This window comes from Anoplophora glabripennis, unplaced genomic scaffold (genome assembly GCF_000390285.2).
Source record: "Anoplophora glabripennis isolate ALB-LARVAE unplaced genomic scaffold, Agla_2.0 scaffold627, whole genome shotgun sequence".
NCBI classification, from domain to species: Eukaryota; Metazoa; Arthropoda; class Insecta; order Coleoptera; family Cerambycidae; genus Anoplophora; species Anoplophora glabripennis.
The window spans coordinates 98,398-119,550 of record NW_019416971.1 but is presented as its reverse complement, the minus strand read 5'-3'; positions in this window follow the sequence as shown (position 1 = coordinate 119,550).

Below are 21,153 nucleotides of genomic sequence, written 5' to 3'. Positions count from 1 at the left end.
AATAAAGTGAACAGTAGTTATAAGATTTATGTCATTTACAAAACAGGTAAGTAGTTTTACTCATGGTTTTCATCAGTTCCACAATCTGGCTGCCATTGGGTAAAAATCTGCACCATCAGGTGTACTTCTACCCTTGTTTCAGCGAAACTTATTTGATGTGATGTAATGTATTATGCATAAGTAAAATAATCTATTCGTATCCTGGTCTGACTTGGTAATTTCCACTCGGGATTGTATTTATCCCATAAGGAGCGAAATGTTTCATTATCTAATATGTGCAATGGTATGTTACATACAATCAGAATGGAAACTAAATCAATGATGACTTTGTACGAAAAAATGCTTAGGACATGATTTTGTTCGTAATAAAAATAGCTACAAAATGGCGGTGGTCCGATTACGAAATTTATAATAACAAAGCCGTGAGATTGAAAAACCGGTATAAAACGTCAATTTTTTAAAGTTGCTGTAAAAATGTCAATTATAAACAAAACGTGATAAAACTTTCGAAAACTATAGTTCAATATATATATACAATAATGACGCTAAAGCCGAAAATCAGGAAAGCAAAACTTTTGTTTTGTTTTATAAGGTGTTATACATTCATCGGCATCTGAAACTCGAAACTTTGTCAAATTTGTTCGAAGCTTTGCTGACACTTGAAATTTGGTATACACATAGTGTAAATATGCAGAAACCAAAAGCAATTTGCAAAATTCAATTAACATCATTTTTGCAGCTTTGTTAAGGTTTTATACGTCACCCTAGTTTTATACGTCACCGTTTTTCTTAATTTTTGAAAAAATATATATATGTATATTTATAAAATATTCCATCACGGTAGATTAACCAGCACAATTACCTACAATTAAAAAATAATCATAATTTTCATCGTTTAGATCCTAAGCTACTTAACATTTTGCGTGTGTTAGCCGTAGTAGTACATTATTCAACATATCAACATAAAACAAAATCGTACTTTTCATTTTCGAGCACGAGCTCCGCTCTTCTGCGTTTGTATACTATTAGAAATATGCAACAGTAATTTTAAACAATTGTTTACTTAAAGTTAAAGGTCTACTCCACACGTACGTTTTTGTTTTATGTTGATATGTTGAATAATGTACGAGTATGGCTAACGGGCGCAAAATGTTAAGTAGCTTAGGATCTAAACGATGAAAATATTTTTTTTTTTAAATTGTAGGTAATTGTGCTGGCTAATCTACCGTAATGGAATATTTTATAAATATACATAAATATACGTCCAAAAATTAAAAAAACGGTGACGTATAAAACTAGGGTGACGTATAAAACCTTACCAAAACTGCAAAAATGAAGATACTTGAATTTTGCAAATTGCTTTTGGTTTCTGCATATTTACACTATGTGTGTACCAAATTTCAAGTGTCAGCAAAGCTTCGAACAAATTTGGCAAAGTTTCGAGTTTCAGATGCCGATGAATGTATAACACCTTATAGAACAAAAAGTTTTGCTCTCCTGATTTTCGGCTTTAGCGTCATTATTGTATATATATTGAACTATAGTTTTCGAAAGTTTTATCACTTTTTGTTTATAATTGACATATTTACGGCAACTTTAAAAAATTGACGTTTTTTACCGTTTTTTCATTCTCACGGCTTTGTTATTGCAAATTTTGTAATCGGACCACCGCCATTTTGTAGCTATTTTTATTACGAACAAAATCATGTCCTAAGCATTTTTTTGTACAAAGTCATCTCGCTGAGTTATTTAAAGAAAACTAATAAAAAAATTTTTTTCACTATTAAATTGTTAATAACTTTTTTTCCTGATAAAATACTATGTCAGTAAATTGGCCTGTTAATAAGAAGTGGATCTTATTTGTGGAAGGGCGAAATGAGCGGTGACTATTAGACGCTTTCATTATAGCCATCTTTCTCTATCGCACGGATTTCTATGACTTTCTTTATCGCTCTCATGTAACGGCCGGTGAACCATGGGGACTTTCCGACCCTGTATAACTGCGTTATTATTTATATATTTTTTTTTAGTAAAATTAAATATTTTTTTATTTAAGTTGACCACACTGATAAAGATACTGATCTGGGTACATAGGTAATTTATTAATAATTTTTTTACGCATTTTTAAAATAATGCAAAAACAGAACTTTGAAAGGGAGTAGTTTAAATAGGAATATTTATTTTTAAAATTCTTAATCTTCCTTTCGTCTCCTAACATTCCTTTCGATTTAAAAAAATATATCTATTTTGTTTTCTACCTGAATACGGTTTTGATTGGTTAATAACGTTATAGCTTTGACTATGCTTACCTGACCTTCAATTTGTTTTCTTTGGCTTAGTATAGTATAAATTGTTTGCTGCTTTTTATCACTACGTATACTCGACATAATTACAAACAATTATTCACCAAAAGATAACTAAAATCGTAATATGAATTAATAATCGTTTGATTATAAGCAATTTAGCCACTAAATCCACAGTTCAGGCAGCTTATTGTCGACATCAATGACCAGCGGACAAATTGTGGCAGTATAATAATTATACGAGTATAAATATAAAGTATAAATTGCAGTAAATGGACTTGCTTGAAAAAATTTGAATATCGTGTCAAAATTTCTCATTCATTGGTATTTGTTAGTGTAGAGATCGAAAATACAACGAAAAATAATTTTGTTAAAACAGATTGCTTTTGTATGACTTTGCGACCTGTTATTTTTAAAGTCAACATATTTTCTTGACGCAATATTGGCGATGCGGGGGGCATTAAAAAATATTGAAGGGTTTTTTTAAATAATATTGTTTGTGTGATTTATTAAATATTAACTAATATCGATATGTGTGTGGATCGGTATAACTTATTGATTGTAAACTATTTTATAGGAGAATTATAATTATTTTCGCTGTTTCATAATATATATACAGGTTGTCCGCTTCCACCGACACCGTTTGACTGCATATTCACGACGATAAATGAATACGATCTACGAAAAAAAAGTTAAATAAAAATCTTTTGGCTTTTTAGTTACAAGCGTTCAAAGTTAAAAAAGTCAAAAATAAAAATAATTTAATTAATAACTTCATAACCCTTTTACCCATCGCGTTAAAATTTGGTACATTTATTTGAACTATTATTGCGAATTATTTCTTAAAGTTTTAGTAAAATCGATATACTGATAGTTTTCTGCGGTTACCTTACCTCTTCCTTCTTAATGGTCAAAACATTTACAGTGGTCGTTTTTTTTTAAAACGGGCAGCAACATTGAAATGGTCGTTTTATTTAAAAAAAATAGTGTCTCTTGAGAAAATCGCCTATAGAAAGCCATTCTTGAGAAAAATGGAATTATTTGCAGGTCTGTACGGTTCGGTTTGTATAGCGGTGTCATGGATTTAAAACTTTAAGTTCAGCAAACATGAAAACAAGACGTCAATTATTGCTGTGGCTATCAGGGAATGTCATTATTACCGTGTTTCTTTAGGATTCTTATCACTCTACACATGCAAATTATGAAGTGTCCGCAGTGTATCAAGACAATTAAACGGAGTTGTAAATTTTCATAATCTGCATGTGTGGAGTAATGAGAATAATAATGAAACACGAGAATAATCACATTACCTGATAGTCACAACAATCAAGATCTTGTTTTCATCGTCTACTGAACTCAAAGTTTTAAACCGAAACGTATACACATGCGAATAATGCCATTTTTCTCAAGAATGGCTTTCTGTAGGCGATTTTCTCAAGAGACAATATTTTTTTTTTAAATAAAACGACCTTTTCAATGTTGCCGCCCGCTTTAAAAAAATACGACCACTGTAAAAGTTTTGACCGCTAAAAGGGAGAGGTAACCAGANCGTAGATTGTCTTTATTTATCGTCGTTAATGTGCAGTCAAACGTTGTCGGTGAAATTTGCGGACACCCTGTATATGAAAAAAAAAATAAGTTAAAAAACTAGTTTGATAGATTTAAAATATAAATTTTATTCATTTAAAGTTTTTAATAAAATATATTTGTTACTATTTTTTTAAAGAAATGTATTTAGTTTGTGAATGTCAATGACAATTTCTGACATTGACATACATGGTGTGGCATTAGTGCGTCGAAGTACGATATCTCCGTTATTATAGAAGATATCAAAAAAAAGTTATTTACAAAAATTGTAACCAACTTAAAACTGCACATTTTAAAACTATTTTCGTATATACAGGGTATTACCAGGCTGAACCAAACATAGTATTTTTTAATTGGGACACCTTATATATTATTTCAAATTTAGATTAAGGTCATCTCTCTCATGTTTCCAATACAGGGTTTAATTATGTTATACAGGGCATTTCAAAAGTTATGGTCAATTGTATACGGGAATCATTCCCATTTCAGCTTCCTGTATACCCTAAACAGAACAACTTAACAATAATTTTTTGCAGGCATAACTTTTTGATATTGGTACAGTTTTACGAGAAAGTGATATTTCTTTATTATTGCAACAGTTGAATATAGGACGAGACAAAACTCCAGCACATAATTTTTCCAATTTTTTTTAAATGAATCACCCTGTATTTTATTTTAAAAACGGAAAATACACCGTATATTCTTTCATTTTCATAAAGCATTCCCTATGGCTACAATCATTAATTACAAAAAATTCCTATTATAACAAGTTGGCCGTGGGCAAATGACAGTGTGACAAATTGTTATAAAAAATTATAAAATATCCGTTCTGAAGACGAAATTCTTATAATATTAACCAACTTGTTATAATATAAATTTTTTTTAAACTCTATGTTTGTTATTAAATGGTAATTATCTCAAAAGTTAATGATTTTGGCTATAGGAAATGCTTTATAAAAATGAAAGAATATAAAGTGCATTTTCAGCTTTTAAAATAAAATACAGTGATTCATTAAAAAAAAAAATAAGAAAATTATGTTCCCAGTTTTGGCTCGCCCTATATTCAACTGTTGCAATAATAAAGAAATAGCACTTTCTCGTAAAACTGTACCAATATCAAAAAGTTATGCCTGAAAAAAATTATTATTAAATTGTTCTGTTTAGGGTATACAGGACAATGAAATTAGAATGATTCTCGTATACAATTAACCATAGCTTTTGAAATACCTTGCATAACATAATTAAACCCTATATTGAAAGCATGGGAGAGATGAGCTTAAGTTAAATTTGAAATAATATAATATAGGGTGTCCCATTTAAAAAAATGGTATGTTTGGTTCTCCCTGGGAATACGTAACACTCTGTATATTCGAAAATAATTCTAAAATGTGCAGAAGTTGGCTATAATTTTTGTAAATAACTTTTTTTGATATCTTCTATAATAACGGAGATATACTACTTCGACGTACTAATGCCGCACCCTGTATATGGTTGAACTACATAATATTTTTCAGAATGTCAGTTTACGGAAAGGCTATTGTAATAAGGTAGGCAATTTCAGCGTGAAGTATTAGTTTTTGGTGAATTAAAAATAGTTTAAATAAAAAAAATAATAATAATGATGTTTAGTGTAGATGGATAAATTTACAAATATATTTCTTTCAGTATTAGTGGTTGTATATATTTTCGTGTTTTCTTTGTTAAACTTCTATGTGAAAACACATTTAGGTATACACATCGAGAAAGATGAGACTTGATAACCGTGCATGCCGTAACTCCCAAATGAGCATGCGCTCGTGGCTGACGCGTGCGGTTCTTTGACGTTACACTAGTTTGTACAACGGCGAGGTATGAACATTACGAAAAAATTGATCAAAACTCCATTTTTGAAGACGAAATTTGGGAAGACAACCTTATGACATGTGTTTCTAGAGGTTTCTAAGGCTAGTCTCCGTATAAATATGACCTCCATTCAAAGTTACACCATGTATATTTTATATCGTTTTATATTTTACACTTGCTTCTCTAAATTTAAACACAGGAAATTTCTGTAACAGGAATATAACAGCAAAGAGGTGTTACTGGCAGTGATAAAAGTTCTATTTCGTAAATTCAAATTGCGTTCTCTCAAGCAATTCAAATTATTTCGAAATAAGGTATGGCAGTTTCAGTCTGGGAGTTTATTAACAAAAAAGTTGGGAACTGAAACTCTGAGTATTAAGGCAAGCCCGCAAATTAGACTTTTTACTAGCATGTTTTGTTTCCTGAAAATTCTGTAAAAGCCGTTAAGTCTTTTTTCAGAGATTTAATTTAAATGGAAATTAAAGCTTGAATAACAAAAGTTATTTTTTTATGGATGAAGGAGATTCTGTCTCGAAGGAAAGAGTAACCATCTTAAGGGATGTTTCTTAACCAATATTTAAACAAATTAATTGTGTATTTTAAATACATTTATGAACCTTCGTTGCTGAAATTGCAGATAGAATGTATACAATGAGGGTAAAAGTGATGGATTAAATTAATTCGATATTTTATGAAGATGCTCGGACAGGTGGATTTTTTATAACAATTGCGCATCATCTTATTTATTTTTTCATCTCATGATGCCATCGTTGTTTAAGTTGTTTCTTTATCGTTTTTTCTTTAATAGCAACCTATATTTTTTCATTTGATTTTCGAAAGACTACGTTTTTACGTATGGTGGTGTAACACTCACAGTGTGAGACATGAAAAGATTTTGGAGAAAAACTACGTTAAAAAATGGAGTACTTGTTTCTCGTTAAAATAATGTTATTTTAAAGTATACATTTTTTCTTCCAAAAGCTTCCATTTAAAGATATGATATTGAAAAAAAAAAAATTTTTTGGTTTGTATTAATTTTTTTCTGAAACTATGAAAGCCATTTGTTTTATATTTAGAATGAAGTATACGAATGAAAAGCTCTATCAATTTTACAAATTATTGTGAAAATAGATCAATCATAGGCGTCCGTAAGGGGCTCTGATTACCCCTATTTTTAATATAATTTGTACACCACTGGAAATTTTTTAAAATGAATATATTTTTTTACATTGCGGTATTCTACAGCAAAAATGTCTTACTATTTTTAAATGAAATGCTTTGTTTTGAGAAAAATGGCTTATGGATTCATTACATGTGAAATATTTCAAGTTTTTCAAACAAAGTAATACAGAATAAAATATTTAATATTGAGAAACAAACAGAAATAATAAATATGTCAAAATACGTATAAAAAATTGTTATTCTAAGAATCACCTTCAAGGAGNAATATTTGTAACAATTGTTATTCTAAGAATCGCCTTCAAGGAGCATGATATATTTTTTTTAAATCTGAACCACCTACAATAGTCTCTTTAATTAATAAAATAAAAAATAGTTTTAGATGTCCCTTTAAAATATTATTAACACATACCTAACTGTTATATTCTAGAGCCTTTCTTAATCATAAATTTAAATAGTGTCGTACATACTTCAATCATTATTCTGTTTACCTAATTGTAATGAATCCATAAGAAGTCATTTTTCTCAAAAACCAAGCATTTCATTTAAAAATAGTAAGAAACCTTTTTGCTGTAGAATAAACCGCAATGTAAAAAAATATGTTAATTTTGAACGCCAGTGGCGTAGAAATTATATTAAAAATAAAGGTTATCAGACCCCTTTCCGACGCCTATGATTGATCTATTTTCACAATAATTTATAAAATCGATGGAGCATTTCATTCGTACACTTCATACTAAATATAAAATAAATGGTTTTAATAGTTTAAGAAAAATTCCATAAAAACTAAAAAAAAATATTTTTTCAAGAGTTTATATTTCTAAAAGGAACAAAAAATGTACAATTCAAAATGACATTATTTTGATGAGATCTATCGATGTTTAAAGTCCTAATTATAAAAAGTGAATTACCCTGTATAACCAAAATTTTATCCGAGGATGTAGCCGCACAGCATTCTCCTAATCTAATAAGGGAAATATTCACATAATGTTTTCACTAATCGGTGGATAGGTCGAAGAGGTGGTATAAAACTGAGATTTTATATAGAGATATCCTAAAAGTCAAGTGTGTAAAGGAAAACTTGATTTAAATTAATTAAAAGAGAGAATAAGACAAACTATCATATATTTTTTTAAACACTATACATGCAAAACTTGAAGTTCTACTTATTTTAAAATCAAGCAAAATTTTGTATAAAGAATATTTTTTTGCATAAATGAAAAGTAAAATATTTCCCATCTGTCCTGTTCCTTGTATCTAGGAGTTAACGTGAACCATATAAGAGGAAATCAATGTTGTATATGAGTGTACAAATTGTATTTATTTAAGAAATTATTATTAAGAAAAATATTTGGTTTATTGTTTGTTAGTGTAAAGTAAAGTTATTCGTCAGCTTCCTCCGACAGTTTTGTATCATATGCCGTTGAATGTTGAACTGTGTTCTATCACGTCACTAATTTGATACCTGAATATATTAAAACTTCAATAACCGCCATGTGTTTTATTACAACCGTCTAGGAACGACGGGAAACGCGAGTGTTTGAGCAAATAATTGCATTTGGAGTGAATGTGAAAATTAGTTTAGAATTATGGATTACCGCAAGTTCCTGTAAATAATGTTCCCGCCCTAAATGAATTAGTTGGGCTTTCAAATCAACTAATATAGTTGTAAATTTTACAGTCACGAATAGATGTGAAAATAAGGGATAGAAAATCATCGAATATGAAGCAGAAAAATACCTATTTAGTTATGACATATATGTACATAAATTTAATACTTACCTCACTAAAAATTTGTTTAAATTGTTATTAAAACACTTTATCGCAGTGTTTTAAACAAAAAAAAATAATTCATTCATTTAATTCAGTGAAACTGCAAACTGATATCAAATCTACGCCGAAATGAAAAACTCCTGCTCTTAACTTAATTTTAGTAAATTTCACACGACTTCTCGCAGGATGTGCAGGAAAGTATAAATCTCTCCGTTATCCTTTAGTTATCTCTGGGTGGTTGTCATGTCGACCTGACGTGAGCTGACTTAGATCCCTGCTATATAACTGCATACATTTTGACGAAGATATATTGTGAGTGCCAACCGCCATTTATAATGTAACGTAATTTCTGGATAAAAGTATGAATTAATGATAGGCTTTTTCGTGTATCATTAAATGTTGGTATGTGCCCTGAAAAGATATTTCATTGTGTTCTTTCTCATTTGTTACCTTGTTGCAGTAGGGATAAAGGTTTTTCCCTTCATTGTATTAGCTTCCTATTTTATGCGGACAATAAGTCCTTCCTTTGTGTTAATTGGTGTTTTAAAAATTATGTTTTTCATTTAACCACCATAAAAGAAGTCACAAAGGTGAGGTAAGATCTGTTGACCTGGCCGCTCATGCAATTGGCCCTCCACAACCTACCCACTTATTACAAGCTCGACCAAACTCATCTTATCCGCCAGATGAGCAGATCAAGAAAAGATTCCGCAATACAAAAATCCCTTCTGTGCTGTTTTCTTCTTTCATGCACTGAAAGAAATGGGCTTATTAAACTGTTTATTTAGAATAATGTGTATAGCGCATATTAAAACTTTTATAACCCATATACGACTTTTATTTAAAAAAAGCAATCATCTCCATACTCATTATAGAATGAGTTTAACTGGATGGTGCTTATTACACCTTATGCATCTATGAAATAAAGGTTATAATGAATTACTTATACATTATTAGGTGTTATAGACTTTATGTTCCAATTGTATAGTAAGGAAGATTTGTTGTATAAAGACCAGTATCTGAATTTGTATATAACAATTATATTAACAGAATTATTCGTTCTTATACTGAATATGTTTCCGTTTTTAACGTGTAAAACGCGTCTTATAATGGTTAAGTGATCGTCACCTCTCCGTGCATAATCGGTTATGATCGTAAAATTTCCGACAGTCCGCTGTGCATCGACTTACACACGTCTAGTTTGATGAAAATGGACAGTATATGCACATGTTTTGTGGGATACATGATCATATCGCGTTGTGTGAAATGGAAAATTATTATGTANTTAACATAAACGTTGGCCGTTATAAGCGAAATTATTCAAAAAATGTATGTCAAAAGATAAGATAATAAAATGAAATAATTCACAAAATAATAATAAATAAGCAAAAACAGTATTTGAAAAGAAAATCCTTCTTTTAAGCAATTTTACACGCTGATAATACGACTCACCCTGTATAGACAATGCTCTGGAAATCATATTAAGAGGTCATTGAAATGATAAAGGATTATTTAACCATAAATATCAAAAAATGTTTCTAGCATACTTCTAGGTTTCTTTCCAAAACTATAATAGTGGAGCACCAAATTTCAACTTAGGATTATGTACCTAACTAAATAAGAATTGTTAAGAATATGTCAAAACAGGTAATAAAGTAGAAGGCTTTTTTTAAAACAAATTAATGATTTTTTGTACATAATAATAACATAAAGGGTCTCAGAATGGAATTTTTACACCTAAATGGATGGATTGTTATAAGGATTGAAAGCAAAATATGTAAAAGTTTTTGGGCTTTTCCCATACTGTATATAAATCATCATCATTAAAACAAACCAACATTACTAAGTGGGTGAGACCTAATATTTTCGCTCATTTACTGTTTTGGCTATACTTCCTTTAGTCAAAGATAGACATTTCAAATCATATATCACTGATCATTGTAATCCTGAAAAAGCACTCTTCTACTCAAATATATAAATGTTGGATAGGCCAACCTTCAAAGAAAAATTTTTATACGTATTGTATGAAACTACACAACAATTTGTTTCGACTAAAAACAGTGATTGTTCTTCCAGTAGTTTAGAATCATCGAGTAATATTGAACCTAGAAAATCTAAACTAATGAATCCAAATTCGAGAATCGTTGAGAAATATGTCAAAAATTTCAGTGCATAGTCTTCCTGAACTCCTAAAGGGTCCCCAATTTTTCCTCCAATTTTTTCAAAGTGTGCTATAAGTTTTCGTAATCAAGGTATTCAGGTTTAACTGCTGGTCTTCTTGTAGTCATCAGAAGCGATAACGAAAGGTCCCTAAGGTACATTGTGCTTATTCTGATCATTTCCCCAAATTTTTTGACGTGCCGCATGGCTAGATTTTAAGTTCATTTGAAGAAAAATACGTGCTATAAGATTGTTTTGTAATTCCATACCACACGTACTTAAGATTTTCTAAAACGGTCAGGTTAGTTTCATGTCCTTGTGATCAATGTATTCAGGTTTCATAGTTTATAATCTCTCTGTAGTCAACAAAAATCATAAAACCAATAGACCCTGTGCTTTTCTGAGTGTTATTGCAAATTTTGTAAACTTACATACCCAGATTTTGACTATTTTTAGACGAATAAAGACCTTATAATCTGTTTTTTTAATATTTCCTTAATCTTCACCATGGACTTACTAATTATTAAAATAAAGGCTGCTATTTTCGATTGGTGTTAAAACTAGGTGTTAAAAATATATATGGAAACCTTCTAATTAATAAAACCCTGTCGTGGCATGGAACATAGGAAGCATCGTGTTCCTAACTACCATCCTAAATAATCCAACATTTAATGTTATCTAAAATATACATAACGTTCATGACACTGACATATACAGTGTAACTACATTGACCCAGAGTTCCAAACTACAGCATCTTGAATATATTATCTGAACACTCTCTCGTTTCATTACTTAATGCACCCACTAGTTTAAGGGAAAGGCAATCGAACTCTGAAAGCAACATCTGTAATTTCAATTTTAATTATCTTATACTTCGTTCTTCCGGCTCTTCAAGCGCTGAAATTTAAATTTGCATGTAGATCAGGTGATTTCATCAGCGGAAAGATCGTGCTTGCTTTAATAATTAGTTTTTGTCCGTGGCATTTGCAAATTTTAACTCGAGTCAATTAAAAAAATTACATGTTAATTGAACTGGAAATACAATAATAGTTATCTGTTCTTGACGATATTTTTGTATTCATATATTTAGCAATTTGTACAAATATAATTATAGGTAGCTATATATTTATTTTCTCTCATAAGCCAGTTCGCTTATATTTTACACAGAAAACAATTTACTTATACCTACATCGGCAATATAAGTTATTAATTAGGTACCAATAAATAACAGCGATGCTTGATGGCAATAGATACATACTAGCAAGTTTTAAGAAACTATTCTCTTAGATTTGTTTGATGATGTACGTGTCACTTAAACTAAGCGATCAAATGTGGTGCTGGCAGAGAATGTGATGCCTATACTTAATGGACACTACTATTACCAAATTTGAGTCCCCTTGATTTTTTATTTAAAGTATTTTAAAATATCGCTAAGTCGAAGTAAATATTGATGAGAATATTTGTGAAAAAATGGTAATTCGATTTCTGCATAGATAAATTTACAGTGTGTAATTTAAATGGTAAATTTTAATAAGGTACCTATGTAGATATCACGATTTTATAGAATAAGTTCTTGTGATTAATGCATTTATATAGGATGTATCAGACTTTAATTAAAATTTAGTCCATAGAACTCACAAAAATAAAAAGTTCGTTTTCCAGATACAGGGTGTTTTAAAAAAGCTCCTAAAAACATTTTTTCAAATAGGTATCTCAAAAATTACATGACTGATTTTGATGAAGCTTCGTACGTTTTTAGTAATAATAGTAATAGTAAAGTAAAGTAAAGTTTATTGACCAAAATATATACAATGTATATGTATAGTCAGAGTTACATTAAAATAACACAGAATAAATAACACAGACAAATAAGAAATATCCTAACCTACTACATACGCTTGCAAACTATAGAAGCAAGTAGTTTCAAGGTACTTCCTCACAAAGTGTTTAAACCGGATGGTGTTCATATTTCTAAAATTAATATCTGGAAAACGACCAGTAAGAGTATTATACAACTTGAGATCAAGCTTATTGTTTGCTGTTAATTTAATTCTGGAACGAGCAGGAACCAAATTGTGTACATGCCTTGTATTGTAAGTGTGATTAGATGAATGGGTGGGGAAATCTGAGCGATTAGTATGAATACAAATTAAAGTTTGCAGTATATACAGACAAGGCAGGGGCAAAATCCTCAGCTTCTTAAATAGAGGCTGGCAATGGCTTCCAGGTGGTGCGCTGCTAAGAATGCGAATAGCCATCTTTTGTAAGCTGAAAACTCTGCCAACATTAGTTGAATTACCCCAGAAAACCACACCATAATTCAGATGGCTATGAATTAAAGAAAAATATACCGTCCGAAGCACATCAGATGAAATAGATGATTTTAAACGACGCAAAACAAATATTTGGGATGAGATCTTTAGTCTCAAGCTGTCGATGTGTGACTTCCAGCCAAGATGAGTGTCGAGAGTCATTCCTAAAAATTTCACGGGTATTGAATCCGGTACCCGTTTGTCAGCGGTAAAATATATAGTCTGAGTTTTTGAATCATTTAATTTTAAATGATTTGCTCGAAACCAATCTCTGGCCTGCTCCAGCCTATCTACACCCAGCGAGGAGTCACCCGTCGACAGAATGGTGGTATCATCAGCGAACAGAATACAGTGGTCAACTACTGCGTGTGGTAGATCGTTTATATAAATAAGGAATAATATTGGTCCTAGGACCGAGCCTTGAGGTACTCCGTTGTTTACTGATAACACAGAAGAAACTTTACCACTACAGGTGACACACTGCCTTCTATTCGTGAGGTAAGATTGAAAAAGATCTAATTCCAAAGCTCTTACTCCGTAGAACTCTAGTTTGTGAATTAGTATGTCGATAGAAACACAATCGAAGGCTTTAGTAAGATCGCACATGACAGCTGTTGATGCACGACCTCTATCCAAGCCATCGACAACTTCACCAATGAGATCTGCCACTGCACCCAATGTGGACCTATTACTTCGAAACCCATACTGAACCCTAGACAGCAACCTCTTTGACTCAAAGTAATTAATAAGTTTGCTTTTTACCATCATTTCAAACAATTTAGATATGATAGGGACTATGGCAATGGGTCTATAATTATCAGGTTCCTCTTTATCACCCTTCTTAAACACGGGTGTTACTTTTGTGATCTTCAAATCATCGGGCCAACAGCCTTCTGATATACATTTATTAAATAATAAAGTAAGAGGAGAAGTGATATATGGTAGAACAGATTTAAGAATTTTGCTATTCATATTATAATAGTCAATGCTAGGTGAATCCTTTAAAAGTTTAATAGCTGCAATCACATCTACCTCAAGGATGGGCGACATAAAAAATGAGGATGCCGGCTTTACAATCTTATTTAGATAGTAAGTTGAATCACTATTAGCAAGCTCGATAGATGTGATTAGAGTTTCGGATATATTAACAAAGAAACGATTGAATTCTTCAGGCGAAATAGAACACTGGGCAGGCTTAGATTTGTTAACACGTTCAGAGTTTACAATATTCCAACAAGTTTTCGGTTTGTTTGAAGAATTAGAAATAACATTGGAAAACGATTTCCTCTTTTCCTCCCTCATTTCGCGATTATACAAATTACGTGCAATTTTGTAGGTTAGCCAATCTTGTTCTACTTTAGACTCCAAAGCTAGCTGTTTTAGATGAAAAACATTTTGTTTCATATCACGCAATCGGCTAGTGTACCATTTGACACTAAACCCACTACGCCTCTTGACTTTACGAAAAGGAAAACACAGATTAATATTTGATTTCAAACAGTCTAAAATGGAGGTGGCAACGCCGTTGCTGTCCAGTTGATCAAAGCTCGAGCAATCCCAATCCACACCAGACAAGTTGTTATGAAATTTTTTTAACCCTTTCTGAGTAATGAGCCTTTGACATTCGGTGACTTTATGGACATCACTTAACCGTGTAACTCGTATAGTGACATATTGTGAGCAGTGATCGGATAAATCCGGGTCAAAGTTTGAGACTTCCAACATGCCACCATCGATATTAGTCACAACATTATCTAAGCAAGAAGCAGTGGTAGTGGTAATCCTAGTGGGGACGTTAATTTTATGAGACAATCCATATGAATTGAAAATATCCAAAAGCTGTTTAGCACAGTCAGTGTCTCTCTTGAACTCGATATTAAAGTCACCCACTATTACAATATGGTTATATTTTCTATTGAGGTGATACAACAAATTCGATAGACAATGTTTAAAAATTGCAATTGCAAGGTAATCAGAATAGTGTGGGAATAAGCGACTTCACAACCACAAAACTAATACTAAAATAATAATTTTAATAATAATAATAATAATTTTTAGTAATAATAATTTAATGTGATTAGATTTAATTTAATTATTCCAGGGGTAGAGCTGGGGTATCATAACTAGATATTCTATAGAAAAATTTGAGCACGCCACTGCTTTTTCATAAGTTAGATGTTATGTTTATATTTAGTAATTAAGAATGCGATTTTTCTGTCCTTCTGATATTTCATTTAAACAACAACATTAAAATAATGCGGATATACTTTTTTCTCAAAAAATAAGTAGGATAGACAAAAAATTCTAGATTACTCAATTTAAAAATAATATAAAACTTACAAAAAACAGTGAAGTGCACAAATTTTTATTTAAATAAATATCTAGTTATGATGTCCCATCGCCGCCCCTAGTCTGTAATAACTAATTGAAATCTAATTACCTCGAATTGAACATTTTTCAAAACCGTAGTTTTTGAAATATTTGAAAAAATAGTTTTTATTAACTTTAATACCCTGTATCTCGAAAACGTAGCTTTACAACTTAGACTGTAAAATTTAACTCAAATTTCACTCAATAATGTATCAATTTCTGTCCACATCCGATTGAGTGAAATTTTCACTCTATTGTGTGTATAGTATAACTGAGTGAAATTATTGCATCAGAAATAGTGAGTTTTACTCAAATCCGAGTTACTGCTAACTCACTTGGCGGGGCCTCCTCATGTCCTGGCTGAGACCCGTCAACTGAGACCCGCCGCCGCCGGCTAAGGCCTGTTCTCCTGGCGATCACGCTTTTCTGGAGCATCTAACGGGCCCCTATAAACTGTGGTCCAGAGTACAGAAGCAATATGTAAGTGGTGCCATCTTCACGGCGCCATTCAAATTACTCGAAATGAATAAACTCACTCAGTAATGAGGATATTTACTCTGATTTGGGTACAGGTTTACGTGAAGAATTTATTTAAGGAGTACCTCTATTTGAAAGTACCCAGTTTTAGATTAAATATAATCACAAATTAGTAAAATGATCAAATTGAGTGAAAATGTATTCAATAATTTCACTCAATGGATTCACTCCGAACCTTTATTGCTTTCACTCACACCGATTTTTTTACAGTGTACAAGTTCATATGAACTTTTCTTTTTTTGTTTGCGAGTTCTACCTCCTATTAATTTTCCCAATTAAAACCAGACATCTTGCGTCTCAGTATACAGGGTGTAACTAAATGCTTGGTTAAATTCAATTTTGGATTCTGTGTGAAACTAATAAAAAGTCCTATAAATGAGTGTCCAAAAAAACGCTTCATTTTCAAGACAGTTATAGTTAAAAATATTAATTATTGCTAAATTTCAATAAAAATCGGCTGAAAAAATTTTATTCTTTGGCCAATAAATTCACAATATATTTTTGTAGGAAGTTGAGATAATATAAAGTCTTCGAGATAACTATGTTATAATATGCTTTATCATGTCTAGATAATAATCAATACTAACTAATGGTTATTCAAAAAACGTATAAATGTAAACTACAAGTACTAGCGAAGTGAGTGTTTTTATATGCCTGGTAAGAGCAAATAAGTACCTAAATTCTCGTAAGAAGTTGGCAATTTTTCATGAATATTTGTAAAACTATATACATTTTTTTTAAATGTCACATTGATGGCCAGTATTACTCGAGTGTCGTAACTGAACAGGAAAAGCGAAGAATCTCACGGAAAAAGTGTTATTTCCTTATTTTTTCAGAAATGATAAAGCTTTTAACACTTAGCGGAATATTCCATGGTGAACGATTTAAGGAGAGCTCAAAAAGATATCGATCTTATAAAATTTTCTAAATTAACCATTTATATGAAGAGGCAGCGTGTAAATGAAATATTAAAATTTGTAAACGAAAAAAACATATTTAATGATGAAGGTGTGCAATAATTTCTTTGGGTACAGTGACTAATACTAAATAATATCTAATTCTATATTGCAATAATTTTTGGTATTGCCAGTGCCAACATAAGAGGAGAGTTATATAAAATCAACGCTGATGATCATATATTGACAGTGAAAATTGCGACGTCGAAAGCAATTTTATTATTGATGATGAAAAGAGAGAATTCAAAAATATGGTTGAAATTTATAGAAAATACGCCATTCTTAGGTCACCAGCAACTCATAATCGACTCTTTGTTAGCTACAACAGTAATGGAAAATGTTCTCTTGAGCCGATAGGTGTTAATACATTTCAGAAAATACCTACCTACACAATTCACAGAAGTATGTGGAACATACTGTTGGACGGTCATCTGCTTGCAACCATGATTGTAGATGATTTAAGAACATATATTTAAAGGTTGCAAAGGGCGTGGTGGGTGGACGTCATCGTCCGTCGGTGGCATCATCTAAGGAAAAAGAATTAATTCAAAATAGAATTGCAATATTAAAATAAAGTTTTTTCAAAGAGGCGGCTAAGGAAACAATCTAAATCTGATGTAGTTTCTACAGACTGCATTGAAGAGTTATAAGATGCAAAGTAGTACCTATAAATTGTTAAGAATGAATAAAATACTGAATGGAAATTATAATAAAGCACAAATAAAGTTTGCTTGCAATTGGAAATAAGCCTCCTATTTTGATTATTTAATTGTGCACACCACCTATCTCGAAAATGAAACTTTTCAAGAGACACATTTATTACATAACTTTTTTTTTAATCTGTAACGTAGAATCCTGATTAAAGTTATCCAAGTATTTTAATTGTAGCCTGCATATGTAAGCATCAGTAGGTAAATTCGAATATTGCAAAATATTATTATTTCATTTACACTATGTTTAATACTAAATTCTGCCCCCTATATTTAATTTTTGTATTCTCGCCATCTACATCTGATATGATACAAAGAGCTTATGACAATAGCTCGGTATAAATTTAAGTGCTCTTTCATGTCTTGGGGGTTTATATTGTATACTTGCCTTAATCGCTATGAAATATAATGAATCAGTGGATAATAAATCGCCTGATCTTCCACGTAAAAATTATTTATTGGTACTCTTTAATCCCGGAAAAAAGTTGTTCATTATTACCGCTCGATTTTACTGCCGCAACATCAGTTTTGTGGATTCCCGCAAAATTAGGATCACCGTCAATTTTATGGGTAGCATCTGGTTGATTTCACAGAAAAGAAGTGCCGGAATCGAAAATCAATACACGTGCTAGAGCGGGGATTACCTCATAAGATTTTGTGCCTTGATTTAATATACAGGTAATAACAATATTTAGAGTTAGTGCATAGTTAGCTGATAAACATGGATCACAATAATAAAAAACAAATAGTTTAAGAGCGTCACACAGTTGCTGTAAATGTAGCCCTCATCAAGCAAAAAAGTGAATTTTTTTTAATTAAAAAATATTAAACATTTTTCGAGTTATATTGATTTTTCGAAAAAAGGGTTATTTCGAAAATCGGCTCTTCTTTGTCGACGAATATTGGTAGAGAAACGAATCAGAACTCATTTTTAGTTATAATGATTTTATTCATTTCAAGTATCCAAAAATTTTCTGGTCGCGTTTTTCTTGAATATCTTTTTCGCTTTTCATTTCTCGAAAATGTCTATTACAAGAATCGATAGTTGGCATTTTCAGGGGCCTGTGGAATTTTTTGAAAAAAAAAAAATATATACCTCGACTGCAGAAGGTCGTAGAGCAAATTCGCATAAAAAAGCCAGCAACCGATTCCTGTAATAGACATTATCGAAAAATGAAAATCGAAACAGGTATTCAAGAAAAACGCAACCAAAAAATTTAAACTTTTTTCAGTCATTTTTGGACATTTCAACTGAATAACATAGTTATAACTTTTTTTACAACTCTTAAGGAAAAAATTGGCCTTGATTCATTCGTTTCTCTGCGACTATTCGTCGAGCACGAAGAGCCGATTTTCGGGATGACATTTTTTTCGAAAAATCGATTATAACTCGAAAAATTTTTTAATATTTTTTTATTTTAAAAAAGGCACTTTTTTGCTTGACGAAGGGCTACATTTACAGCAAGTAACAAATTTCAAAACCTTAATTTACAAGAGATAAGTACAGCAAAAACAAAAAAAGTCGATTTTGGCGGTTTCTCGAAAAGTAATATAACAATTGGTATATTTAAAAATACAAATCGATAGCTACAACTTTCTCATTTAACTTTTTCGATTGTAGTTCAATTTTTTTTTATTAGCGAAAAACCGTTTTTCTTACTTTTATGAATTTTTAGGTCAACTTTGCCGTTTATGCGCCATAGGAAAAGACACCATCTTTCTTAGAATTTTTTTTCTATATCACCATATATTTTGTTTCCAGGTGCTATTTTTTTGTGGTGATTCTGCCCCAAATTCGACAGTTTTGCTTGTTCACATACCCACTGAGATGGAAATGGGCGTGGTCGCCATTTTTTGATTTTCCAACATCCAATTAACGAATGTCCGGCGCATTAAATGGTCGTCTGGTTTCAATTCCTGGGTTAGCTGAATCTTGAATGGATGCAGATCTTTTATTAAAATCCGATGCATTGCAACCGAAAGTGTTTGTTCAAATTTGGCAACTTTTCAGTTATTCCATTGGGGGACGTTCCTTCTACCGAAAATTCCACGTAACTTGCGCACAGTCTCAGCTACATACTCTGCGTACTTGTCATGAATTTTCACAATCTTCACTCGCTCATCTGTTATATAGACCCTCCACAATAATGCCAACTCTTCTGAATAAAAATGGCGCACAATTCAAATCTTGCATTACTTTTGGGACACTCATTATATAAAGAGAAAAATTAAAAATAAATGACTACGGTATTGCATAGCTAAGTGGGCTGCGTAAAAAAATTTTACCTTTCTCATCACAAATTTGAACCTGCTGGTAGTGGTCATCTAAATAAATTTAATACGTTAAGCGTCATAATAATTTTGTAATTTTAATAGAAGTAGTTTGCTAGAGATGATTTAAAAACTGATATTTTTGAAGATGCATCGAAAAAACACCTTAAAACTAATCATAATCATGTCACAGGAATTTAATATTTTTTTTATTAGTCTTTTTCTGAGTTTAAAACGAATTTACTACGCACTGTAATAACAAGGCTCATATGAAAGGTATTTCTTTGTTAAACTTGAAATCCAATTTAGGTTTCAATAAAAATATTATGTTCACACACCGTCACCTGAAAATGAGATTTTTTTATAGGGTCCTGGTGAATTTGATTCCATTCCCTTTGTAATCAACGAATTTAGTTATATCTTGGCAACCGTTGTGCCTTCCAAGTACATCCCAGAAGTGCCCTATTGGATCAAGATTTATGTGATTTTTTTAGTATTTTCATCAAGATACATACACCACTATAACCATAAATCTCATGTTCAGTATGACTCGACGATTTGTGGAACTCCATGAACACGGAAGAAGGTGTACTATTTCTTTTTATTTCGTCGTTATTTTAATAAGTTCGCCTTATTACGTTTTTGTCAATATTTCTTAATATTTTATAAAGTGACAAGAATAAGTCGGTATTATGTTGTCACTTTATTTATAAGGAGAAAATAATGTTCTAGTGCAAAGTTACAACTTATTTGATATTATTAAAATTGTACATTCAACTTTGCGAATAAATCAAAATTTTAACAGAAATTTTTAAATACACTAGTTATTCCTATAATCTCTCTTTTTTTCTCCTTTATTCCTTTAATTTACATAAATATGACTGAATACGGAATAAAATATTCTAAATGCTCCTCCCTTACGTTTTGCCAAAAGTTAAGCTATTTTTTTACACAGAAGGTAAATACTCTAATTAATTTTCAGCTTAAAATAGCTTCATAAAAAGAAATCGCAGGGACTGAAATCTGGCGATATTAGCGGATATTTCTTTCTCATAAGACAAAGAAATTGGTTATTCAAAGCAGATAATTTTAAAGCTTATTTCGAGATTTTTCAAAAAGTGTTGGTATTGAAGCAACAAGAAATGCATCTGTA